This window comes from Lactuca virosa, chromosome 8 (assembly GCF_052849685.1).
Source record: "Lactuca virosa cultivar CGN04683 chromosome 8, Lactuca_virosa_CGN04683_v6, whole genome shotgun sequence".
Taxonomy (NCBI): Eukaryota; Viridiplantae; Streptophyta; class Magnoliopsida; order Asterales; family Asteraceae; genus Lactuca; species Lactuca virosa.
The window spans coordinates 296128832-296137287 of NC_136433.1; the positions used below are offsets into that span (position 1 = coordinate 296128832).

Genomic DNA, 8456 nt, shown 5'->3' on the forward strand with positions numbered 1-8456 from the left:
CATTCCCATCCTTGTAATTATTTTGATTATTCACTTTTGACTTTGCTTTCGGATCAATTGAATCACAATCTTTCTTTGAAATGGATTTCGCATTTTGAGTATCAGAATTTTCTACAACAACTTATGAAGTAAAAGCTACATTCAATGGTTCATAAATGTATCTATTGTTCACTCTCCATTATGTTTTCTCTAAAAGACCTATTGTTTCCTCAACATTATCTATTGGAACAAACCAAAAATTACTCTCGCAAAATTTAAAATTATAAATTTTTACAATATGGTTCAAGTCAATGGTATCAGTTTTGTCTAGTCCTTTCATAACAAAAACTTGATTTGGGGTACTTTGAACTCTTTGGAAAACAACAACTTTTTCTTTCAGATTTTTAATTCCATCATTTTCAACAAATTGTTCAAATTCAACTGAATCTCCAAAAATTAAGTTCCTTTTCGGGTCAACATCAGGTATCACAAAAGTAGAACAATCAACCTCATCTTCAATAAATATTTCACTCATTTCACTTTCATATAAATCAGAATCAATCTCACCATTACGATCTCTTCTTAATTTAATTTCTTACACATCAAGTTATATTTTTCATTGAATTCATTTTAATTTGTTGTTTATCATCTTCGGTTAATCCAACCTATAAGCATCACTTAAGGATTCATCAGAAGAAATTAAAGATTTACAATTTTAGCATTTTGAATCAATTTATTCTTCCTGAAACTCTAAGAAAGGCAACATGTTCTTGTGCATGTCATTTGATATTTCACAATTGAGATAAAGTTGAGTGATATTGTTATACAACTGCTTAGCTATTTGACAAAAATATTCCCCTATTTCATGAACAATCTATTATCGTTTTCAAAATTATATCTCCTCCAACTCTAGAAATATCAACCTAAAGTTCCTCAATCTTAACCCTTCTTTCCTTACTTTTAAACATACTCCTGCTAAGATTATCATCAAGATTAGAAACTCTTTAGACTTTCACTAAATTCAGAAATCATATCTCTTAATTTTGTTAGTTCATAATCATAACGAGAAGTAGGAATATCTAAATATTAAGAATATAATGTACCTTATCAATCACCTTCTCACTTATTGTGAAATGCTCTCCAATATATTTTGTTGACAAGCAAACATCCGAAACCTCCCTATCATCAGAGTAGTAGCCTTGACTTCCAAAGCTTGTGCTTTGAACCATGAAACCTTTTTCTCCTTTCACTTCTTCATGCTTATTTTCAACAAAGTAGGAACCATGAGTTGGTTTATGAACCTTATCATCCTCCGAATCGGTAGACCAAACTTCAATTTTCCATTGTCATTATCATCTTCAAATATGACCAACGCCTTCCCATTGAGTTTCATCTTGCGAAGATTTTCAGTATTCTGAACATAGTACGTTTCATCCTTCTATTTCTCCTTCTTCTCATTTTGTTTTTGCAACATGCACTCTCTAGTAACAAATGAAAAACTCAAAGAACACGAACATATTCAAGGGTTTGAAAAAGAGCTCATAGAAATGGTTGCTCTGATACTACTTGTAGGATCGTTGAGATTCTAAAAGATAGAAATCATAATTGCAAAGACAAAATCGTATAAACAGAACAAGGTAAAGAATATCTGGATTTTATTAGAGAGTAAAAGAAGCTTGATTATAATGACTTAAGGTAACGCTCGCAAATTCAGGCTAGTCAATTCAGAGACAATAAGCGTCAAAAATGACTTTTTGATAAAAGATTATTTAGAATGAATAATCTTAACCAAGTTATATTATATGTCACAAGGGTTCCGTACATATAAACAACGCTGAAATCCGAGTTATAACGAAGAAGTTATGATCCGTCGAAGTTTTACGGCTAAACCGGCACGACACCGCGTAACGTAAAAAGTGAAATTTTGATAAATTAATTTTTAGCCTTAGCAATCTAAACGAAAGTCATAGTATACGTTAAACCGAGAGCGTGCGTAAAAAGAACACCCAAATCTGACTTCGTATAAGGAAGTTATGATTTTTTTAAGATTTAGCATAACAATGCACAGCCCGAAATTCGAATTTTAGATCGATCGATTTTTAGTCGACATAACCTAAATGAGAATTGAAGATCTCATTAATAGGAGCTCAACGATATAAAGACAGTCGAAAACGGACGTCGTATGAAAAAGTTATGATTTTTAACGGATTTTAACTGTCTAAGTCTGTTAAAATATAACTTTTAAAAAAAATTCAAAATTAGCCAATGCAGTCTAAACGAAAGTTGTAGATCTCGTCGATACCTACACGTGGATATAAAGAACGTCAAAAACGGAGCTCGTATGAAAAAGTTGCGGATTTTAGAAGATAATTAGTTTTTGGAGTAACCAGCGAGCGACACGTGGCGCGATCTGAGCCACTGCTTCCTCACCACAGCTTGGCACCAGATTGACACCTGGCCACGAACGCCCATCGTTTAGCAAGGGAACGCCCCGCGTTCGAACAGGACTCAACATATAAATAGAGGCTCAAATCACCCCAAAAACTCACATCTTTCCTCTGTCTATACATAATAGTTGAAAAGTATTGTTTAACACTTATAAAACAATATCGCTCATAAATAGTCGCAATAAATATTAGACTAAAATCTAGTGGTAATAATACTAGGTTTCCTCAAAGGAAACTAGAATCGTTAGAAGCGAAGCGCTACCCGAGTTTGGAATCATCGCTTTAACAAGTAAGTGCATAGTTACTGTCATCTTACACATAAATATGAAGTATTTAATATAAATTATGTGCTATGTGTGCATATTATCTGTGTTCTTGATATTTATGTTGGATGAAGAAAATATACATGTTTTATTTGATTTAAACTATATACCTATTTTATACCTGTAAAAATATTGGGTAAAGATGGTTAGATGAATGATGAGAGATGAAAGATTATATAGATGAACATCGACAGCTATGTACTTAGTACCAAATAGACAAACCCCGAAAGATATGGGCTTATTTCCTTACAAATGAATATTGGCAGCTATAGACTTAGTGCCTTACAAATAAACATTGGCAGCTATGGATTTAGTGCCCTATAAATGGATATTAGCAGCTATGGACTTAGTGCCTAACAAATAACATCGGCTGCTATGGACTTAGTGCCAAATAGACAAACCCCGACAACTATGGACTTAGTGCCTTACAAATGAACATTGGCAACTATGGACTTAATGCCTTACAAATAAATGTTGGCAACTATGGATTTAGTGCCCTATAAATGGATATTGGCAGCTATAGACTTAGTGCTTAACAAATAACATCGACAACTATGGACTTAGTGCCTGTTAAATAAACCTTGGCGGCGATGGACTTCATACTTATTCCTTAGGACAATCATTAGGAATGAATGAGTGAATGATAGATGATTCTTAGGGTAGATCCTTAATAAATAAAGAAGATAATGGGGATGGGTAATTGGGTTAATTGTTTGCTGATGAAACATAATAACTTTGTTACTGTGGGTTGAAAACCCTATGTACTCACCAGGTTTCCCAACCTGACCCACTCAGTTTATTTTTATCACAAGTATTGATGTGAAGATACATTACACTGAGAGATTAAAGGAGATGTAAATCATTAGTGTAAATGAATGTAAGGTCTATTTATGTTTATGTTTATGTATTGACGATGACATCCCAATGTTTTAATATAAATAAAATACATTTCTTCGAAAATGCTTTGATAATATATTTATAATATTTTTCTGGGAACAAATTATGCATTATTGTTATTAAAAAGGATACTCTGATTTTTAAATAAGCATAAATAAATTTTTTAAAATGATCGTGAATTTGGGGATGTCACTCTTAAGAGCCTTTCTTAAAAGATATTATCCCCATCTCTCTCTAACTAACATCCCTTATATTTAGGATAATACAAGATAGTTGGTTAGGACATGACCAATAAGGTCACGACAACTAAGCTACTACAAACTGTCATAACTAACTGACCAAATCTTGGAAGCCTAAGTATACAAACTATGAAATCAAACTAATACATTAAGCATATATAAAGTAAAGACAAAAGATACAACATTTTGAGACCTTTCACATACAAACTCAAACACAATATAACAAAATGTGTGATCTAACATTGACCATGTTGTGTGGGAAGTCCCCCAAAAGAAGTGTGAGGTGGTTGGTGAGTATACTATTTATTTGGAATAAAGTGGTGAGCAAAAGCGGGTTCCATTAGGACCGAGAACTCATATGGTTTTTGTTTAAAGATAGGAATTTGTGGAGCCTATTGGAGTGAACCAAAGTGCCTGCTTGGAAACTGTTGTTGAAGACCGAAGGGAGCAACACTGGGAGCAGCACTGAAGGCAACATCATGGGTTGTTTTTGGATGACAATAAGAGGCTGTCATGAGAAGAAAGAAGCAACAACAGCAGTAGGAGTTGCTCCAAGAAGATCGGGCTGTTCACTAAGGGCAAATCCGAGAGATGGTTGAACTCCAAATAAGGCGTGATTTGAGCTTAAACACCTGAAAAGGAATTAGAGTTAGCCGAAACTTTATAATTATCCCCCCTTAAATCATATCGCCCATTATTTTTACCCCTATTAATTTATTTTTTTCATTTTTCCATTGGTGCTTGCAGATGAGTATAATGCAACAAAAAATGTAAGTATAGCATCATTGGTTGGATCAATCAATTCTTCTCGTGATTCATGAAGGAGTGGCATGCTTTAAGCCTCAGGAAGGATGGGAATGGCTTTGTATTGGTGATCACGTCCATAATGTTAAGATATGATGGTGGTAGTTAACGAAGAATTTTCATTACGAGTTTAATCTCATCAATTTTAGAATCACAATTTGTTAGTGCCTCGGCCAGATTCTTCTAGAAGTGAAAAAGTTCGGTGATGGATGAGGAACCTTTCTTGGAGTTTCGAAATTGCTCTTGTAGTTGGAGAATTCGGTACATTTTGTTGTTGAGGAAGAACCTTTCTTGGAGTTTCGAAATTGCTCTTGTAGTTGGAGAATTCGGTACATTTTCTAGTACAATTGTCACTAGAAATAATCTTTAGAAGATTTGCATCACACGTAGAGTAAACCAGGAATTTATCCTAGAATCGATGGATTACCAATCCTCATCATCCTCACCTTGAGGAAGGGATTTTCCATTGATATGGATATCCAATTTAGCACCCTTGCACATGTCTAAAAAGATACATCTCCGTAGCTTGTATTTTAATCATCAACGAACAATCTAAAGCTAAACTGAGAATTGACATTAGTAAGTGCAAAGACAAGTTGGTTTGCAGTTGGAGTCGTGGGTATGCTCGATGATGATGGTGTAGATATAGAGGACGGAGAAAATCGAAAAAATAAACTTAAATAGAAGCAGAAAATAATAAACAAAGTGCTTAACCGTAGCTAGAGAGAATTAAATATACCGAAAACCTAATTGCTTTGGGGAGTAAGCAGCAGAAGGATTGAAAATTTTGAAAGCTAGGTCTCCACAACTGAGAAGCACATGTGAAAAAAAGTTGCAGGAACCACATGAGGGGGATGCGATCGAAGGAGTTGTAGCAGTGACCACAATGGAGGGCTGGTCTGGCAGCGGCGATTTCTGAAGATGACGACAAGAAGCAGCCGAAAAAAATATGTTTGTGGCGTCGGAAAAAGTCATGATGTGCTGAGTGGATACGGGTTAAGGTAAGGCTCAATACCATGATAAATTGTGTGGAAACACATTAATTAGGGTTACATAAATTAAATCAATATACAAAAGGTACATATTACACAAAGGGACGACATGCTATACCAAAGTATATAAACAACCGAAAATATAAACTACTAGGTTAAAATCTGTGGAACCCACGGGTGTTAATTTTAAATAGAATTTAAAATTTAATTATGTATAAAATAATATTTCATTAATTTAGAAAACTTATGAATTGTAATATTGCATTTTTAATAACTTTGTGATTTTTAAATATTTAATTACACAGTAAATGATAAGTATTTAATTAGAAATGGAGATTGAAAAAGGTATGAATCTTTGTTAAGTTTGTGTTTCAATAATTTAATTTCATTTGTTAAATTGCGCATAATAGTAGAAATATTTAATTTTTATTCCTCTTCCCTGTAATCGTAGATGTTAAAAATTAGTATTTGAAGACCACAAATTTCCCAAGGGTTTGTAGTGTGTACAAAAATGGCCCATGTTTAACTTTTTTTTTCATTTTTATATTGGATACAATAGCAAAGTAATTTTAAAATACATTTCTATAATAGACACCTTATACATACAGAAAAAGTCACATATATAGATACAAATACGCATAAAAAATGGTCCTTGTTAAAGTACATTGCTATAATAAACATAAAAATGGTCCTTGTTTTACAGAATGGTTACAACAGATAAGACTTTTCAAAGGATTGAAAACGCAAACTGGTTGATGTACTACCAACATACAAAAAAAATAGAAAATAGAATAAATAGGAATTAGAGTGACCAACATACAAAATTGAATATTAAAAAAGAATATATATTCAAGTATATTGCTATAAATGGAAGTAGAATGCGTAACTTAAAAATATAAAAAATAATTACATTTATAAAATGCCGATCTATAAGGTTTACACAATTTATAAAACGTGCAGTTGCCCTAACACAATGAAAGATTATAAGTTATAATCTTTATGGAAGCATGTAGGAGAAAATTTTTAGGCTGCAACCCAATCATTGCAGAAAAAGATAACTATACACAACCATTATGACTTATTGAACAAAGCAGATGCCAACATTTTTGTAAAATCAAATGTTGATGTCATTGCAGAATAAGATACAGATAATGCCTGATGAACTGATAGAAGCAAAAAGATGAACATAATAGAAAATTATAGAGTAAATAAAAACTAACGTTGATGTTATCTTATTTGTTGTTCACGATGAAAGGAAGGGCTGAAGACAAAATTTTCTGTAGAAGTAAATCGTGCACTCAGAGAAAATGAGAACTTCAATTTATAACAGATATATTTTTTATGGATATCTCCATAAAAAAGGTAATGATTAAGGAATTCAAAAATTAAATCCCTGATTGTATGGTATAAATATCCGTGTAATCCCTATAATTGTGTTAGAGTAAGTTGGAAAATTGACAAATTAACAAATATATTGATATTAGATACTGATTTTAAAGGGATTTGAATTTTAATGATATATAATAACAATAATAACAATATCTGCATAATATATTCACTTTTCTTTAATCATTTGAGCATGATCCATGACTAAAAATTCAAAATTTTCTAAAGGTTAATTTACAGAAAACAAATAACACATATTAGGGTAAATAACAAATTTGGTCCCTGTGGTAATTATAAAATTTTGACAGTTAAATGTTGACTTTGACGACACTGGGACCAAAATTGATAGGAAATTTAAAAAAAAATAAAAGGATTGGATTTCAAAAGGATGTTTGTGGAACCAGCAAGATGTTTATATTATTTATAATTTAGTTATTATATTTCTGATTTTCAAAGTAAGTTGTTATTTTTGTAATTACAAAATTAAATATATAAATACAACCTTTTCGTCGATCCACATTAATGTACTGAGTTGATTGTTAAGGATCCGAACCACCACATCCAGTGGGGCCATACCCATACCATCACTTGCTTCAACTTCTCCCGCCTATTATTATATCCAACATAAACATATTCAAATTAATCATTTTTTTTTTACTTTTCAAACCTGCTTTTTGCATTGCCAAATAAAAAAATAAAATAAAGATAAATAACCTGATTGGCATTAAGAGTCTGAATAACATACTTTATTTGTTCGGTCATTTGTTCCATTTCTCTCTCTATGAATTCAGCATGCTCATACCTGAAATTTAGCAAATGAAAACAATAAGAAGCGCCTTGTTTGTAATGTGCAAAAGACGTAAATGCCCTCGACTCCAGAAACTTACATTGCATCTCTGGTTGAAGCTGCTTCATGTATGTGACTAAGAATCTGAGACTAACAAACTCCATGAGCAATCATACTCTTATAACTCTCACCCAATAACCTTATGAGTCTAAAGGGATGAATAAAAGAAAAAAAAAAGTTCTAGTCATCATCATAAACAATTTACTTTGGTTTTAAGATAAAATCAACCAAAAATCTAAGTCTATCCACAAAAATTAAGTGATTATTAAAAATTTGTAAACACTTCTTTTATACAACATTCCAATACAAACAATTTTTTGTTCCAAGATTCATAAATATAAAATGTTCTTTACTTTCTATTTTTCAACCACAGAATCTTTCTCTACTCCTTTGATGTTGGAAATCTTTAAAAAAATGTTGTTTTTACAAAGGAGAATGCTATAAATAACAGTTTAAGGAAAGTGGAATACTATAAAAGATGATTTTTTTAAATGCACTCAATGTTCGGAATCCTCGAAAAGATACCATTTTACAAAGTAGAA

General features: G+C 32.1%; 1 long non-coding RNA gene across 1 annotated transcript; it reads right to left on the minus strand.

Moving 5' to 3' along the window:
- Positions 1–7335: 7335 nt before the first annotated feature.
- LOC145128396 (uncharacterized) lies at positions 7336–8083 on the minus strand. Its single transcript, XR_013716860.1, has 3 exons — positions 7955–8083; positions 7782–7869; positions 7336–7674 (listed from the first exon to the last, which is right to left on the minus strand). It is a non-coding gene; the product is annotated as an uncharacterized LOC145128396 (long non-coding RNA).
- Between the last annotated feature and the right edge of the window lie 373 nt (positions 8084–8456).